Here is a 20,596-nt window from a genome sequence, read left to right as displayed (position 1 = left end):
TCTTTAGGTCTAATAATTGGTATAATAATAACAATATATAATCGAGTATTTTACCGTGTTTACATTATACACATCTGAATTAACTAAAATATTGGGAATAAATACGCAGCATATTTTGTATTATGTTGAAATGTTTAGTGTGGATAAAAGTGTTAAAAACTTTTTAATGTTAATTTATGTTTTTAGAGTTGATTTCAAGATTAGATATTACCTCGCTCGAGAGGAAATCCATCTATTTGTATTATACTTAGCTTTTGTTGGAATACTGTAAGTAACTAATAGTTATTACTAAAAAAACTAATGAAAGAATATAAATAATAATGAATTGAGAGAAATAAGAATCTACATACATGGACTTGTGCAGCTAATTACTGTTGTTGACAGACGAACAAAATACAACTAACTTACACCAACTTCACTACTCATTTATCACATGCTTCATTTTCAAAAGTTTTTTCATTATATTAACAATTATATCATTTGATTATTATTTCACTATTCTCTATACCAAAAGTTATATTATTTATTTTAAAAAATATTTATGAAATAATTATATTTATTTAAAAAATGAGTGTATCGAATAATTTATTTTTTTTATCATGTTTATGTGTAGATACATGATAACTCAAAGAATTAAAGTTCATTTCCGGGATTTGAAAAAAATTCAAAATCTATTTTTCTTTCATCTTTTATATAGAATTATTACATAAGTTATTTATAGAAATTGCTGGTTTTGTTATACACTATTGATGCTTAGTGGATTGTTTTTATTAGTGTGAATGACTGATAGTGTAATGGCCTAAATTCAAAGTTATCGGAACAGTGGTTTCGTAACCACAAATCCGATTTAAAGAGAAATTTATTTCAATATTTTTGCATGAAAATTGATATGATAGGAAAATCGTATAAAAATATTGATAGAAAAAAAATTTACCGATTTAATGGTTAGTTAGAAAAAGAATTTATTGAAGAAATTGGGTAAAAACAAGGTATCGAGACTTCTATCTCGTAAAACCGAGTCAAAAATAATATTATAAATATTTATGAAATCAACAGAAAAATTGATAAATTAAGGGTAAAATTGGAATATTGCAAAATTAACTAAATAAAGCTAGGACTAAATAGGAAATATCTAGATTTCTCTTCATTTCTCTTCAATTCCAGCAGCTAAAAACGCCATAGGAGGGTTCTCTGAGCTGGTATTTCATAATTTTTGCACCAAATCGAGAAGATTCAAATACGAAGCTAGATCGAGGAAAGGAAAAAGTTCGGGATTAGTAGATTTTTTGTTTACAAACAAGTATCAAGGTAAGTTCGTGTAACTTGAATTATATTCTTAAATGCTTGAAATGTATGTTATTGATGTGAATATAATTTGAATGTTCATTGTATGAAAATTGATGAAACATTGATATATTTGATAAAATGGGGAAGAAATCCCGGTTGAATGAAAGGAAAATTCGATGGATCTATGAAAAGGAATTGACGGTAAAAAGGATCTAGCCCGGACGGGTGATCCTATTCTGATATAGCCCTCCCGAAGAATATGTGTAAAATGGATTTAGCTCGGACGGGTAATCCGAATTAGGGTCTGAATTTAGCCTGGACTGGTAATTCAGATCCAAGCTCATTAGAGTAATTGTCGTTGCAGGGGATTTAGCCTGGACTGGTAATCTCGACAATACTTCATGAGTTTATATTGCAGGGCATTTAGCCTGGACTAGTAATCCCGCTGCAAGGTTGAGGTTCGCGGGAGTGTGCTCTCTGAAATGGAAATGTGCGCACATGAATATGAATTGACGGACCCGGAATTGTACACTAAAAGTGTACCTCTGAAAAATCCATCGAAATTCTGATAAATTCATCGGGATAAATATAGAAAAATAACAAGGAAATGGAAATCATGGTATTGACGAGCTCATCAATCATGGTATATATTATTGGTACATGGAAATTATTGTACTAACTTGAATGTTGAGTTTGTGGATATTAGGGTAATAATGCATTGAATGGATATAGGAATGTTTATTGTATTGTATTGAAAATATTAGGTAAGTATAATTCTTGTTACATGAGCTTACTAAGCACAAAATGCTTACCCCGTTTCCTTTTCCTCTATTTTGTAGTGTTAAGAGCTCGGAGATCGGATTTGGTCAGAGACACATCACACTATCAACTTCAGGACTTCGGTATATAAAGAAACTTTATTTTGGAAATTAATGGCATGTATAAGCTAATAAAGTAAATGATTCTATGAAATGAATGTAAGGTCAGCCAATGGTATGGCTAACAAATCTTGGTTTTGTTATGTGATGAGGTTATCTTATAAAAATGCATGAATCTATATTGAAAATATGTTGAATTGGATGGGTTGATTTGGATTGGTCTCGATATAATATTGCAGGGAAGTTTAGATATCTGTAAAGGGATTATATTGAGTTTTCCTAAAAAAAATAATAATAATAATTCGTAAACTCCAGTAATACCTCGTACCCTATTCCGGTAATGAATACGGGTAGGAGGTATTACATTTATTGGTATCGGAGCTACAGTTTAGCCGGTTCTAGGACCGATGTAGTAAATACGGGATTAGCTATACATGCCATTTAAATTATTATTAATAGTGTGATATCTCCTGACCATTTAAAATGTGTTTTTCTTATAGTAATGTCATCCGACCAAGCTCAATCTGAGGAAGCTGGGAGTCATGCTCCGGCTTCAGTACAAAGAGAAGAAACTAGCAGTAGAAGGCCCGAGACAGAAGGTCGAGGGGAGGAGGCAAAAACAGCCTTCTTTCAAATGATGAATGAATAGTTTAATCAATACTTAAGAACTAACCCTGTAGTGCAGCAAGTTCAAGCTCCCCCTCCTACTCCTCCACCGGTTCCCGAGATCCCACAGGGTACAGGTACTGAATCTGTCAGAAAAAGGGAAAGCTCTAGTAGATAAAATTCTAAAATATGGGGCCAAAGAATTTCGAGCAGCAATTGATGATGATTCTGAACGGGCTGAATTCTGGTTAGAAAACACTACCCGCGTTTTGGAGGAATTATCTTGTACATCAGAAGAATGTCTAAAATATGCCGTCTCACTGCTAAAAGACACAGCTTACCATTGGTGGAATACTAAAGCTTCAATTGTTCCGAAAGAAGAAATTACATGGGAATTCTTTCAGACCAAGTTCAGAAAGAAATATATCAGCCAGAGGTTTCTCGATCAGAAGAGAAAAGAATTTCTTAAGCTGAAACAGGGTAACAGATCTGTATCTGAGTATGAAAGAGAATTTGTTCGATTGAGTAAATATGCTCGAGAATGGGTACAGTTAGAAGCTGAAATGTTCAAACGATTCGAAAAAGGGTTGAATGAAGACATTAAGCTACTGATCAGAATTCTTGAAATTCGAAAGTTTGCTACATTGACAGAGAGAGCTTATAAAGCAGAAGAATTGAGCAAAGAAAAGAAACAGGCTGAGAGGGAAGCTCGAATTTTTAGTAAAAAACCGATGGGAAAATCCCAGTTTTCTGCTTCAAAGAAATTGAAGAAGTATCAGGATCGTTCTACCTCAGCCATTGGGTATTCGGGCAGAGAGCGAGGTTCTCAACGCACTAATCCAAGGCCTTCTACTCCATCAGTGACCAGCCTTGGCAGTGTTGGCACTCCTAAACCGAGATGCCAGTACTGTAATAAAGCTCATTTTGGTGTATGTCGATTAAAGAGCGGGGCTTGTTACCGATGTGGTTCTTTTGACCATTTCCTCAGAGATTGTCCAGAAATGGGTGAAAAAGAAGCTGAACAGATATCGAAGCTGAGTAATCCAGTTTCGAGAGGTAGACCACCTCGACCATCCGGTAATGTTAGTGGTAGTCGAGGAGCTACAAAAGATACTGCAGGTAGGCCTGAGGCACGAGCACCTGCTAGGACATATGTCATTCGTGCCAGAGAAGATGCCTCAGCACCCGATGTTATTATTGGTACATTTTCTTTACTTGATACTGATATTACTGCATTGATTGATCCTGGTTCTACGCATTCATATATATGTGTTAAACTTGCAATTATTAAAAATTTATCTATTGAATGTAACACCCTCTAACCCCAAACCGTCCCCGGAATAGGGTTACAGGGCATTACTGAAAACAGACAAACTTTATTATTACAAATTGAAAATAACCACAAATTTATACTCAAAATAAGGTTAATTACCCTTATCGAGGTTCTACGGACCTAATATGAACCTTTCGTGGGGTTAGGATTCGAATCCTAACTCTACAGGCCTCCCTGAAACACTAAACACAATTATACAAACCAATCCAATTCACTTCCACATAACATGTAACTATATACCATTCATTTCATAAACTTAGGAATCGTCCCTTTATACGTCAAACTCCTTAAAGTTTATACACCATCTTTTACATTCAAAACATTAAATATATACAAATGACCACCTAAAACCTAGTACATGCCACATTACCAAAAGATAAGATTTTTACCACAAAATGAGCTGGAGTCGGAGATGATTTTGAATGCAGAACCGAACTCTATTTTACCTAACCTGCGCACGGAAAACAACCGTACGCTGAGTATTGAAAATACTCAGTGGTATTATCATAATTCAATTCATAACATCAAATCAAGTTCAAAACATAAATGCACAAGTAGTCAATTGAATATGCCAATTCATGTCATATTAATGACATTCAAATGATTATAAAATTTTCACCATGTAAACACTTAATTCATAACACTTTCATGTATACATAATTCATAAACATAAAGTTCATGCTTTCAACTTCACAACACAATTTCTTTTCACATTTCGTATCATCATTTTCTTTCACCTTTCATTCGATAATTCAGATAATCAGATTCAGATAATTTTGCTCATTTCACTTATAGGCCCTATTAACCTGACTCGGACCAAGGTGGATACGCGAATCCAACCAAACACACCAGAGTGGCGACCAATGCCTCATCGGATAGTTCGAAGTAAATCAGATCTATGGCACACCAAGTACCTCATCGGCCAAGCCGAAGCAATGTGGCTACCAAAGCCTCATCGAAACTATCCGAAGTAAATCTATGGCACACCTAGTGCCTCATCGACTCGAGGTCGAAGAATCTCTGAACTCTTCCAATCCTATGGCATGCCGATTATATCCACTAAGCTCGACTAGTTAATAGGGTTTCCATCATATTTCCATTTCCGAAACATTTTCACATTTCAATCAATTCTCTTATATTTCTCAATGTAATCACAACTAATCAACAATTCACATTCAAGTCATTTTCACGCACATTCATATATATATTACAATTAAATATGCAATAATAAATACTATGAATTATGATAATACAAACCGATTTTCCCCGAGCTATTCCTCGACTACTTTCTCTTTCCCCTTTGTATTGGATGCCTCAGTTCCTTTGTTTGCTACGAAAATTAGCATAATTATAATTAATCAATATAATACAATCCAATTTAATTCATGAGTATAAACATGCAAATTTGACCATTTTTTTAAGATATATAATTTCACCATTAAGCTGTCTGTTTGAGTCATTGTTACTAAATTATTTATATCTTGAGCTAAGAAACTCCAAATTAATATCGGTAAATTTTCCTTGAAACTAAACTCATATATATTCTCACCATAAAATTTTAAGAATTTTTGGTCTAGCCAATTAGTACATTTTATTCATTAAATACTCCCCTATTACTCCATTCGACAGTTCTGACCTCTCTCTACTAAAAATCAATTATCTCATTGTACAGAACTCAAATAAGGTTCTTATTTATTTATTTTAAAACTAGATTAATTAAGGAGTTCACACATATAAATTATACTCCATAATGATTTTTTTACAATTTTTAATGGTTTTCCAAAGTCAAAATAGAGTGTCTCGAAATCACCCTGAACCAGTCTTACAAAATTTCAAATATCTCTTGATTCATAAATTCATTGCTTACACTGTTTCCACTATAAGAAACTAGACCCAATAATCTTTAATTTCATATCTTATTCATCCTCCAATTCAATTTCTAAAATTTTTAGTGAATTTTCAAAGTCAGACCATTGCTACTTCCCAAAACTGTTTTGATGTAAAATGCTAATAACCAAGTTTATAACACCAATTCACACCTTATTTCTATTCAATTTCCATCAAAATATTCATATAACTATCAAATTTTCATCATTTTTCTATAATTCTGAATTTCTTTCAATTTAATTCCTAAAACTCAAAACTTATGGCTTGTTTTACAATTAAGTCCCTAATTCCATTCAAATTCAAAATTTTATCAAATTAATCCCTAATTTCATCATTTCTTCAACATAAACCCTAATCAAACCTTCATTAATTTTCAATATTTTCTCATGAATTCAAGAAAATCTTTCTCTAAAGCTTCAAAAATACCAAAATTAGAAAGGAAAGGGCTTAATTAACTTTCCAATTTAACTTTCTAACTTCAATTCTCCAATTTTTCCTTTTTCTTTCTTCGTTTCCTTTCTTTCTCTGTTTCGTGAGCTTCTCTGTTCTTTTCTATCTTTCTTTTTCTTTTATTTCCTTTTTATTTACTTTACTTTTAATAATAATAATTTAATATATATTTTAACACATAAAAATCTCAGATTTTTATGTTTATGTCGCCTCACTTAGGACAAATGGCATAATTGCCATTTTGGTCCTTTTTATTTAATTACTCTTAATTAAATTAAATTCACTTAATTAAACTCTAATTTAACTCATAATTATCCTCATAAATATTTTTAATAAATATTTACGGACTTAATTTTCTAAGACGGAGGCCCTACGACTCGTTTTTCCGGTGCCCGGGAATTTGGGTCATTATATTTCTCTCCCTCTAAAAAAAAATCGTCCTCGAAATTTACCTGAGAATAGGTGAGGGTACTAAGTTCTCATAGTTTCTTCCGGTTCCCATGTTGCTTCTTCCATTTTATGACTTCTCCAAAGTACTTTTACTAAAGGAACTCTTTTATTTCTTAATTCCTTTACCTCTCGGGCTAAAATCTCAACTGGTTTTTCTTCGTATGATAAATCTGGTCGAAGCTCAATATCCTTAGTAGTTATGACATGAGAAGGATCTTATCGATATCTTCGGAGCATTGAAACATGAAAAACATCGTGTATTTTCTGTAACTCTGGAGGTAAAGCTAACCGATAAGCCACTGGTCCAATTCTCTCTACTATCTCATACGGTCCAATGAAACGAGGACTCAATTTACCTTTCCTGCCAAATCTCAACACTTTCTTCCAAGGAGAGACTTTAAGAAATACTTTATCGCCAACCGAATACTCAATGTCCCGTCATTTTAAATCGGCATAAGACTTTTATCTGTCAAAAGCTGCTTTTAATCTCTCTCGTATCTTCTTGACTGTTTCTTCAGTTTCTTGGATCAATTCTGGCCCAATCACTTTTCTTTCATTCAGCTCTGTCCAACACACGGGTGATCTACATCTTCGTCAATATAATGCTTCATACGGAGCCATTTGAATACCAGATTGGAAACTATTATTATAAACAAATTCAGCTAAAGGCAAATAACGTTCCCAACCTGATTCAAGCTCCATAATACAAGCTCGAAGCATATCTTCTAAAATCTGAATTACCCGTTCAGACTGTCCGTCAGTTTGCGGATGAAATGCTGTGCTAAAATTAAGCCGTGTACCCAAGGATTCATGTAATTGCCTCCAAAATCTCGATGTGAACCGAGGATCTCGATCTGAAATTATTGATTCTGGAATACCGTGTAGTTTAACAATTTCTCGGATATATACCTCAGCAAGTCTCTGTAACGACCAATCTGTTCTAACTGCTATAAAATGTGCTGACTTAGTAAGTCTATCAATTATCACCCAAATAGCATTCTTTTTACTCGCTGACAACGGTAGTCCCGTAACAAAATCCATTGTGATACGATCCCATTTCCATTCAGGAATATTAATAGGCTGAAGTAAACCAGTCGGTACCTGATGTTCTGCCTTTACCCGTTGACATGTAAGGCATTTACCAACATATTCAACTATGTCTCTTTTCATTTCGGGCCACCAATACAAATTTCGTAAATTACGATACATTTTTGTACCTCCGGGGTGTAGAGCAAATGAGCCATCATGTGCTTCTCGAAGTATTAGTTCTTTCAATTCAGAGTTATCTGGAATACAAACTCGATCTTGGTACCTTAAGCATCCATGTGCATCAATACTGAAGTTCTCTACTGTACCACTCTGTATCATCTCTCTTTTCTTCACCAACTTATCATCTCCCAACTGAGCTGCTCTAATCTGCTCAAATATTACCGGTTTTACTTTTAACTCGTCTAACAGATTTCCATCATTAGTGATACTGAGCTGTGCAAACATGGCTCTCAACTCAATTGCAGCTTTTCTACTCAATGCATCCGCTACTATATTTGCTTTTCGCGGATGGTAGTCTATAACACAATCACAGTCTTTCAAGAGCTCGATCCACCGTCTCTGTCTCAAATTCAATTCTTTCTGGGAAAGAAGATAATTTAGACTTTTATGATCAGTGAATATGTAACATTTTTCACCATAAAGATAATGCCTCCAAATCTTCAAAGCAAAAATCACAACTGCTAACTCCAGGTCATGTGTCGGATGATTACACTCGTGTGGTTTCAACTGACGAGATGCATAAGCAATAACTTTTCCGTCTTGCATCAGTACACAACCCAAACCACTTAAAGAAGCATCACTGTACACAATAAAATCCTTTCCTGATTCGGGTAATGTTAAAACTGGTGCCTCGGTTAACATTTGCTTCAATGTCTCAAAACTCTTCTGACATTGGTCATCCCATATAAAAGAAACATTCTTCTGTAGCAACTTAGTCATCGGCATGGCTATTTTCGAGAATCCATTTACAAATCTTCTATAATATCCAGCCAAACCAAGAAAACTACGTACCTCATACACATTCCTTGGAACTTTCCATTGAACTATGGCTTCAGTTTTCTTCGGATCAACTCTGATTCCTTCCGCTGATACTACATGTCCCAGGAATACAACCTCTGATAACCAGAACTCACATTTACTTAATTTCCCATACAATTGCTTTTCCCGCAAAATCTGTAACACTGTTCTGAGATGCTCATCATGCTCTGTTTCTGTCTTCAAATAAACAAGTATATCATCAATGAAGACCACAACAAATTGATCCAAATACGGCTGAAATATACGGTTCATCAGATCCATAAAAGCAGCTGGAGCATTAGTCAATCCAAATGGCATTACTAAAAATTCATAATGACCATACCTCGTACGGAAAGCTGTCTTCGGTACATCACATTCTTTTACTTTCAGTTGGTAGTAACCCGATCTCAAATCTGTCTTCGGTACCTCATCGGCCAAGCCGAAGCAATGTGGCTACCAAAGCCTCATCGAAACTATCCGAAGTAAATCTATGGCACACCTAGTGCCTCATCGACTCGAGGTCGAAGAATCTCTGAACTCTTCCAATCCTATGGCATGCCGATTATATCCACTAAGCCCGACTAGTTAATAGGGTTTCCATCATATTTCCATTTCCGAAACATTTTCACATTTCAATCAATTCTCTTATATTTCTCAATGTAATCACAACTAATCAACAATTCACATTCAAGTCATTTTCACGCACATTCATATATATATTACAATTAAATATGCAATAATAAATACTATGAATTATGATAATACAAACCGATTTTTCCCGAGCTATTCCTCAACTACTTTCTCTTTCCCCTTTGTATTGGATGCCTCGGTTCCTTTGTTTGCTACGAAAATTAGCATAATTATAATTAATTAATATAATACAATCCAATTTAATTCATGAGTATAAACATGCAAATTTGACCATTTTTTTTAAGATATATAATTTTACCATTAAGCTATCTATTTGAGTCATTGTTACTAAATTATTTATATCTTGAGCTACGAAACTCCAAATTAATATCCGTAAATTTTCATTGAAACTAGACTCATATATCTTCTCACCATAAAATTTTCAGAATTTTTTGATCTAGCCAATTAGTACAGTTTATTCATTAAATACTCCCCTGTTACTCCATTCGACAGTTCTGACCTCTCTCTACTAAAAATAAATTATATCATTGTACAGAACTTGAATAAGGTTCTTATTTATTTCTTTTAAAACTAGATTCATTAAGGAGTTCACACATATAAATTATACTCCATAATAATTTTTTTACAATTTTTAATGGTTTTCCAAAGTCAAAACAGAGTGTCTCGAAATCACCCTGAACCAGTCTTACAAAATTTCAAATATCTCTTGATTCATAAATTCATTGCTTACACTGTTTCCACTATAAGAAACTAGACCCAATAATCTTTAATTTCATATCTTATTCATCCTCCAATTCAATTCCTAAAATTTTTAGTGAATTTTCAAAGTCAGACCATTGCTACTTCCCAAAACTGTTTTGATGTAAAATGCTAATAACCAAGTTTATAACACCAATTCACACCTTATTTCTATTCAATTTCCATCAAAATATTCATATAACTATCAAATTTTCATCATTTTTCTATAATTCCGAATTTCTTTCAATTTAATTCCTAAAACTCAAAACTTATGGCTTGTTTTACAATTAAGTCCCTAATTCCATTCAAATTCAAAATTTTATCAAATTAATCCCTGATTTCATCATTTCTTCAACATAAACCCTAATCAAACCTTCATTAATTTTGTATATTTTCTCATGAATTCAAGAAAATCTTTCTCTAAAGCTTCAAAAATACCAAAATTAGAAAGGAAAGGGCTTAATTAACTTACCAATTTAACTTTCCAGCTTCAATTCTCCAATTTTTCCTTTTTCTTTCTTCCTTTCCTTTCTTTCTTTGTTTCGTGAGCTTCTCTGTTCTTTTCTATCTTTCTTTTTCTTTTATTTCCTTTTTATTTACTTTACTTTTAATAATAATAATTTAATATATATTTTAACACATAAAAATCTCAGATTTTTATGTTTATGCCGCCTCACTTAGGACAAATGGCATAATTGCCATTTTGGTTTTTTTTATTTAATTACTCTTAATTAAATTAAATTCACTTAATTAAACTCTAATTTAACTCATAATTATCCTCATAAATATTTTTAATAAATATTTACGGACTTAATTTCCTAAGACGGAGGCCCTACGACTCGTTTTTCCGGTGCCCGGGAATTTGGGTCATTACATTGAACCTATTGAATTTGTGGTTAAAGTCTCGAACCCCCTGGGCAAGTCTGTGTTGGTGGATAAAATTTGTAAAAATTGTCCACTGATGGTAAGAGATTATTGTTTCCCGGCTGATTTGATGTTAGTGCCATTTGATGAATTTGACGTGATATTGGGCATGGATTGGTTAACCCAGCATGATGCGGTGGTAAATTGCAGACAAAAATATATTGTGCTAAAATGTCAGAATGGTGAGTTGCTCCGGGTTAAATCTAATCAGACAGAGGGGTTATCTGATATGATTTCAGTAATGGCAGCACAGAGGTATGTCAAAAAAGGGTATGACGCTTACTTGGCTTATGTACTTGACACCAAAGTATCTGAGTCAAAAATACAGGCAATTCCAGTGGTATGTGAATTTTCCGATGTGTTTCCAGAGGAATTACCAGGATTGCCACCAGAAAGAGAAGTGAAATTTTCTATAGATTTGATTCCGGGAACTACTCCGGTTTCCATAGCTCTGTACCGGATGGCTCATACAGAATTAAAAGAGTTAAATACACAGTTGCAAGAGCTTGTTGATAGTGGTTTTATTCGACCGAGTCATTCACCTTGGGGTGCTCCGGTTCTGTTTGTGAAAAAGAAAGACGGGTCCTTAAGATTATGTATCGACTACCGACAGCTTAATAAAGTAACCATAAAGAATAAGTACCCGTTACCCCAGATTGATGATTTATTTGATCAGCTAAAAAGTGCTACTGTGTTTTCAAAGATTGATCTTCGATCAGGTTATTATCAGTTACGGGTAAAATAGTCAGATGTGCCAAAAACAGCCTTTAGAACCAGGTACGAGAATTATGAGTTTCTAGTTATGCCGTTTGGGCTAACTAATGCACCTGCAGTATTCATGGATTTAATGAATCGGATATTCAGACCATACTTAGACAAATTTTTGGTAGTATTCATTGATGATATTTTGGTTTATTCTCGGGATGAAGAAGAACATGCAGAACATTTGAGAATTGTGTTGCAAATTCTGCGAGAGAAGCAATTATATGCTAAATTTAGTAAATGTGAATTTTGGCTTCGAGAAGTGGGTTTTCTAGGACATATTGTATCTGCCGAAGGCATCAGGGTAGATCCAAATAAAATCTCAGCTATTGTTAATTGGAATTCACCGAAGAATGTATCTGAAGTTAGAAGTTTCTTGGGTTTAGCTGGTTATTATCGGAGATTTGCATAGGGATTTTCTATGATAGCTTCTCCAATGACTCGATTATTGCAGAAATATGTAAAGTTCTAGTGGACTGATGAATGTCAACAAAGTTTCAACTGATTGAAAGACCTATTAACGAAAGCACCTGTATTAGTGCAGCTTGAACCGGGTAAGGAATTTGTTATTTACAGTGATGCCTCATTAAATGGTTTAGGTTGTGTTTTGATGCAAGAAGGTAAAGTAATAACCTATGCTTCAAGACAACTTAAACCACATGAAAGAAATTACCTAGTACATGATCTTGAATTAGCTGCTATTGTATTTGCAATGAAGATATGGCGGCATTACTTGTACGGTGAGAAATGTCATATTTATACTGATCATAAAGCTTGAAATATTTGATGACACAGAAAGATTTGAATTTGAGACAGCGCAGGTGGCTTGAACTGATAAAGGACTATGATTTGATTATTGATTACCATCCGGGTAAAGCTAATGTTGTAGTTGATGCTTTGTACCGAAAATCTCTGTTTGCTTTACGAGCTATGAATACTCGGTTATCATTGACTAATGATGGTTCAGTCCTAGCAGAATTAGGAGGTAAACTGATATTTTTATAGCAAATATGTGAAGCTCAGAAGAATGATGATAAGTTACAAGTTAAACGGGCACAGTGTGAGTCAAGTAATTATTCTGAATTTTAGATTGGTTCTGATGGTTGTTTATTATTCAGAGGTAGGGTATGTGTACCTCAGAATTCATAGCTCATACAGAAGATTCAACGCGAGGCTCACAGCGGTATTATGTCTGTACATTCGGGGAGTAATAAAATTTATAATGATCTGAAAAAGATGTACTGGTGGTCGGGAATGAAACGTGATATCTCTGAGTTTGTATCAAGGTGTTTAATATGTCAGCAAGTTAAAGCTGAACATCAGGTACCTTCGGGGTTACTTCAGCCAATTACTATACCGGAATGGAAATGGGAAAGAATCACTATGGATTTTGTATCGGGGTTACCTTTGTCTCCAAGGAAAAAAGATTTTATTTGGGTGATTGTTGGCCGATTGACAAAGTCAGCTCACTTTATTCCGGTACGTATGGATTATTCTTTAGATAAACTAGCTGAACTGTACATATCTGAGATTGTCAGGCTACATGGAGTGCCTGTCTCCATTATATCAGATAGAGATCCCCGATTTACGTCTCGTTTCTGGGACAAATTGTAAGAAGCCTTGGGTACTCAGTTGTATTTCAGCACTGCATTTCATCCTCAGACAGATGGCCAATCTGAGCGTGTAATTCAAGTATTGGAAGATATGCCCTGATGTTGTATACTAGAGTTTGAAGGTAATTGGGAGAGGTATCTACCTTTGATTGAATATGCTTACAATAACAGTTATCAGTATAGTATTAAAATGGCTCCGTATGAAGCTTTGTATGGTAGAAAATGTAGAACACCGTTATATTGGACAGAACTCAGCGAAAGGAAGATGCATGGGGTTGATTTGATCTGGGAAACAGAAGAAAAAGTAAAGGTTATTCGAGATAGTCTAAAAGTAGCTTCCGATCGTCAAAAATCATATGCTGACCTTAAACGAAAAGAGATTGAATTTCAAGTCGGTGACAATGTATTCCTGAAAGTGTCTCCTTGGAAGAAAGTCCTCCGATTTGTCTGAAAGGGTAAACTGAGTCCAAGATTTATCGGGCCATATGAAATCATAGAAAGAATTGAACCGGTCGCCTATCGATTGGTATTACCATCGGAACTTGATAGAATCCATAATGTTTTTCATGTATCTATGTTACGACGATATCGATCAGATCCTTCACATGTTATTTCTCCGACAGAAGTGGAGATTCAGCCGGATATGACTTACAGTGAAGAACTGGTCAAGATATTGGCACGGGAGACAAAAGAGCTTAGAAATAAAAAGATAAATTTGGTGAAAGTATTGTGGCAAAAGCACGGGATTGAGGAAGCGACATGGGAACCAAAGGAGGCAATGAGGAAACAATATCCAAACCTCTTTACTGGTAAGATTTTTGAGGACGAAAATCCTAAAAGGGAGGGAGAGTTGTAATGGCCTAAATTCAAAGTTATCGGAACAGTGGTTTCGTAACCACAAATCCGATTTAAAGAGAAATTTATTTCAATATTTTTGCATGAAAATTGATATGATAGGAAAATCGTATGAAAATATTGATAGAAAAAAAAATTATCGATTTAGTGGTTAGTTAGAAAAAGAAATTATTGAAGAAATTGGGTAAAAACAAGGTATCGAGACTTCTATCTCGTAAAATCGAGTCAAAAATAATATTATAAATATTTATGAAATGTTATTAATGTGGTATTAAAAGTTCGTTAGGAAATTTTAATGTTTGGGTAGTCAATTAAATGAAAAGGACTAAATTGTAATAGGTGTAAAAGTTGCTAGAATGATTAAATAGCTTAAGAGTCTAATGAGAAAGGATTTAATAGGCAATTAGACCCAAAAGTTATTTGCGCTGGACGGCAAGGGTATGAAATCAACAGAAAAATTGATAAATTAAGGGTAAAATTGGAATATTGCAAAATTAACTAAATAAAGCTAGGACTAAATAGGAAATATCTAGATTTCTCTTCATTTCTCTTCAATTCCAGCAGCTAAAACGCCATAGGAGGGTTCTCTAAGCTGGTATTTCATAATTTTTGCACCAAATCCAGAAGATTCAAATACGAAGCTAGATCGAGGAAAGGAAAAAGTTCGGGATTAGTAGATTTTTTGTTTACAAACAAGTATCAAGGTAAGTTCGTGTAACTTGAATTATATTCTTAAATGCTTGAAATGTATGTTATTGATGTGAATATGATTTGAATGTTCATTGTATGAAAATTGATGAAACATTGATATATTTGATAAAAATGGGAAGAAATCCCGGTTGAATGAAAGGAAAATTCGATGGATCTCTGAAAAGGAATTGACGGTAAAAAGGATCTAGCCCGGACGGGTGATCCTATTCTGATATAGCCCTCCCGAAGAATATGTGTAAAATGGATTTAGCTCGGACGGGTAATCCGAATTAGGGTCTGAATTTAGCCTGGACTGGTAATTCAGATCCAAACTCATTAGAGTAATTGTCGTTGCAGGGGATTTAGCCTGGTCTGGTAATCCCGACAATACTCTATGAGTTTATATTGCAGGGGATTTAGCCTGGACTGGTAATCCCGCTGCAAGGTTGAGGTTCGTGGGAGTGTGTTCTCTGAAATGGAAATGTGCGCACATGAATGTGAATTGACGGACCCAGAATTGTACACTAAAAGTGTACCTCTGAAAAAGCCATCGAAATTCCGATAAATTCATCGGGATAAATATAGAAAAATAACAAGGAAATGGAAATCATGGTATTGACGAGCTCATCAATCATGGTATATATTATTGGTACATGGAAATTATTGTACTAACTTGAATGTTGAGTTTGTGCATATTAGGGTAATAATGCATTGAATGGATATAGGAATGTTTATTGTATTGTATTGAAAATATTAGGTAAGTATAATTCTTGTTACATGAGCTTACTAAGCACAAAATGCTTACCCCGTTTCCTTTTCCTCTATTTTGTAGTGTTAAGAGCTCGGAGATCGGATTTGGTCGGAGACACATCACACTATCAACTTCAGGACTTCGGTATATAAAGAAACTTTATTTTGGAAATTAATGGCATGTATAAGCTAATAAAGTAAATGATTCTATGAAATGAATGTAAGGTCAGCCAATGGTATGGCTAACAAATCTTGGTTTTGTTATGTGATGAGGTTATCTTATAAAAATGCATGAATCTATATTGAAAATATGTTGAATTGGATTGGTTGATTTGGATTGGTCTCGATATAATATTGCAGGGAAGTTTAGATATCTGTAAAGGGATTATATTGAGTTTTCCTAAAAAATAATAATAATAATAATTCGTAAACTCCGGTAATACCTCGTACCCTATTCCGGTAATGAATACGGGTAGGGGGTATTACAGATAGTCATTGGATTTTATTTTATCTCTAAGTTCATTTATTTATAACTCTTTTGCAAATTAAAATCTAAGTAAAATCAAATAGAACTTTAAAAAGTGTCATGATTACATATCTCGAATCTTTCAATTAATTTTTTATAAATTTATTTTAATCCACAATTTTGAAGTTCTAATTTTTTTAAAGTTAATAAGAAATTAAAGAAAATATATCAATTTTATCACACATTCACATAATGCTGCAAAATATAATACTGTGAGAATGGATATCAATCGTGGACATTGAAATCAATGATGTTGTTAACTTTTGATTTAGAATAGATCTTGGTAGCAAGAACAGGGATGCTAGATTATTTATATTATTATTTAAGTCTATGATTAAGTTGGTTGTAATTAAAATAATTTATATTATTTGAGAGTATTTTAATATTTTTATTTAATAAAAATTAATAAATAAAAAGGTTGAATATGGTGGAATTTAAACCCATGCGGTAAAATCTTAAATTTACCACTTAACAAAAACTTTATTTTTTATAAATTTTATACATTTTCATTTGACATAATAATTTTTTTGCCCCCTAACTTTACAGAAAAAAAATCAGTTAAGCCTTCATTTAATTTTTTGACTCTTTTAGTCATTGAACTTGTATTTTTTTTGTCAACTTACCACAAAACAGATCGAAAAGTTAGCATTTGTTAATTTTGTTGAAGTGATATACACGTGGATTGCCATATAAATAAAACGTTTAACATTTAATTAATTTTTAATTTTTTTAAAACATTTAAAAATGTATTTTTATATTTTAATAATTTTAAGAATTTTTAATTTTTAAAAATATTTTTTTTATAAATTTTATAAAAATTAAGTTTAAAATTTTAATTAAATGCTTACATACAATCCAAATGGCAATTCACATGTATGTCACATCAACAAAATTAGCAAACGTTGACTTTTCCATCCATTTTGTAGTGAGTTGATAAAAAAAATGCAAGTTTAAAGATTAAAATAGACGAAAAATTAAAAAGAGGTTTAAATGACTTTTTTTTTGTAAAGTTGAAGGGTCAAAAAAGTTATTATGCCAATGAAAATATATAAAACTTATAAAAATAAATTTTGGTTAAGTGGTAAATTTAAGGTTTTATCAACACAATTAGGTGGGTTCAAATCTCACCATATGGATTTTTATTTTATTTTATTGATTTTTCTATAATTTTCCTGACTGGGTTATTGTTCGATTGACTCGTGACAACAATTTAGTGAGAGGCTTAAATAATAATGTATATAATTTTTTTTAGAATTAACAATATAAATAATTAAATAGGTGTAATAGTGTCAATAAACTATTGTCCAGTTTTGTTACTTAAATAATAACATAAAGAAAAGCTTATTTATTACATTATAATTAAATTACCTCTTAATACAAAAGGAATAATTAACCCAATGTTACTTCTATTTTTATACAGCTGGTAATCGATTGGAATCTCTTAATCAAATTTTTGCAAATATTTTGGGGTTTTATTAGAATCTTCTTGGCGCAATTGATTCCAATGTTGTTGAGTGCCCAAATTCTTTGTTTCAAGAGTTACTGCCTAAACTATCTAACAATGTTCATTGTATGTTGACTAGCCCTATTACCAATGAGGAGATAAAGATAGCTATTTTTGGGCAAGGGAAAGAGAAATCTCCTGGTCTTGACAGTTTCATAGCTTTCTTCTTCAAAATTGCATGGGGTATAATGAGGCCTGATTTTCTTGAGGTTGTTCAGTATTTTTTTTTTTGCATCCTCCACTCTATTGGCTTCCTTTAATGCTACTTCTGTAATGACCCAAAATTCACGGGTACCGAAAAAGTGAGTTATAGGACATTCGTCTTAGTGAAATAAGTTTGAAAATAATTATTAGAAATATTTATGAGTTTAGTGGTGTGTCTAATTATGTTTTAATTAGGTGAAATTAACTTAATCTAGAGTAATTAGTAAAAATGGACTAAATTGAATAAGGGGTAAAAATTTAATTATAAAATAATAGAAAGTAGAAAGGCTAAAATGGCAATTGAGCCATTTGCAAAAGATGAGGCGGTATGTGTTAAAAAAATTCTAAGATTTTATTATTATTATTATTAATTATTAGTATGGTTTTATATTAAATTATTATTATTATTATTATTATTATTATTATGGTTTCATATTAAGTTATAATTATTTAATTGGTATTATTATTAAATAAATTAAATAGTAGACAATTGTATGGTAACAAAAATATATATGTGTAATAATATGTATATGTACAAATGTAATATATTTAATTGATATTAAAATAGATATTTATTATTATTTTTATATTAAGTTAAAGATATTTATTAATTAAATAATTAATTTATGAGATTTTTGTTTGACAAACAAATTGGATAATGACGATTGTAATAAAAAATATTGGTACATTTGTAATAAATAGATATGTACACTTGTAATAAAATAACTAATTTACTTAATATTAAAGTAAAAGATATTTGTTAATTAAATAATTAAATTATTAGATTTTTGTGTGAAAAATAAAATAAATGGTGACAAATGTATGGTATTGATGGTGTACACTTGTGTGTATATGATTAAATACTTAATAGATATTTAAAACAAATATATGTTAATATATGTTAATTAAATAAACAAAGTAAATAAAAGAATAAAAGAATGAAATAAAAAGAAACAAAGAAAAGAAAGAATCAGAGACATTCGAAATAGAGCAGGAAAAAGAGGAGAAAGAAAAGAAAATGGAAAAACTAACAGCATGTTTGGTTGGCTGTAATGGAATAAGGCTGTAATTGAATAGAACTGTAATCAGTAATTCAATTGTTTGGTTGAATGGAATGGAATAGAACTGTAATAGTATTCTTGTGTTTAGTTGAATGAAATGATGTTGTAATAGCATAAGAAAAAAAACTGAAATGACCAGAATACCCTTAGCAGAATTTTTTTTAGGTAGATGATTATTGTTATTGTTATTAAATTTTAATAAGATTATTGTTAAAAAAATTAATAAAAAATAAATATTTTAACCATATTTTAACATAATTATTATTAAATATAATTTAATAAAATAATATATAATTTAATAAAATTCTTAATATAATTATTATTATATGAATTAAAAAATCATAATATATAATACTATAAAAATAATATATAATCTACTTTCTTATTTTTAAACTGCAATACATATTTAATACGCTAAAATATCATTAGTGAAACAAATAATTTTTCTACAATAATAATAAAAAAACTAAAGTATTAGAAGTAATAAATAGCTTGTGATTAAAAAAATTAGACACTAAAATAGAAATAATGATAGAATTTAAATGCTAATTTATTAGTTAAGTAATAATTTTAATCGATACTTTGTTACATATAACAAACATTATAATGTTACATTTCACATTTTCATTTCATTTAATTGTGACAGAAAAAATGTTAAACACCACATACATATAAACTATTCTTGAAAGCTAGGCTGTTAAGTAATAAGCTTTTCACAGCTAATCTATTAAGCAATTAACTTTTCACAAACATAACTAAGTTTGTTAGAGTTAGAACAAAAAACATGGAAGCTAGACCGTTAGAATACTAGCTTTTCACATGCAGCAAAGACGCCTCAATAACATTAGCATTTTTGCTTTCATTGACCATACCATATATAAGATGGTCCAAGAAATTGATCCACCTTACATATTCGAACTTGTGGCATTAATTAGATGATGAAACATGATCGTGCAGTATAGCACCACATGAAGTATGAAGTAGTGGATCCTAATGAACACATTCTCCTTGAAGATCATCCATTTAGATCTCAAACACAGTGCATGTGAATCCTTCTAAAGCAATCTTGGCACCTTTAAGTAACAATAAGCTTCAAAGAAATAAACTATCGAGCAGATAGAGAGCAATAGAAAATAATTCAATAGCTACTCTGATCAAAGACAGTAGATTACACAGCAGATCAAATCCATTTACCAAACTGAATTTACTTAAGAGCATCAATAATTAACAGATCAAACTATTTTACTAATCCACGAGCAGCAAAGAAATAACTAACTACATTTACATCACCTCAAACTTAGATTAACAGAGTTAATGTATTGAAACTAGAAGTAGCAAAAATGAACAGACTGAAACTCAC

Source organism: Gossypium hirsutum, chromosome A12 (genome assembly GCF_007990345.1).
Source record: "Gossypium hirsutum isolate 1008001.06 chromosome A12, Gossypium_hirsutum_v2.1, whole genome shotgun sequence".
NCBI lineage: Eukaryota > Viridiplantae > Streptophyta > Magnoliopsida > Malvales > Malvaceae > Gossypium > Gossypium hirsutum.
This window is presented reverse-complemented; position numbering follows the sequence as displayed.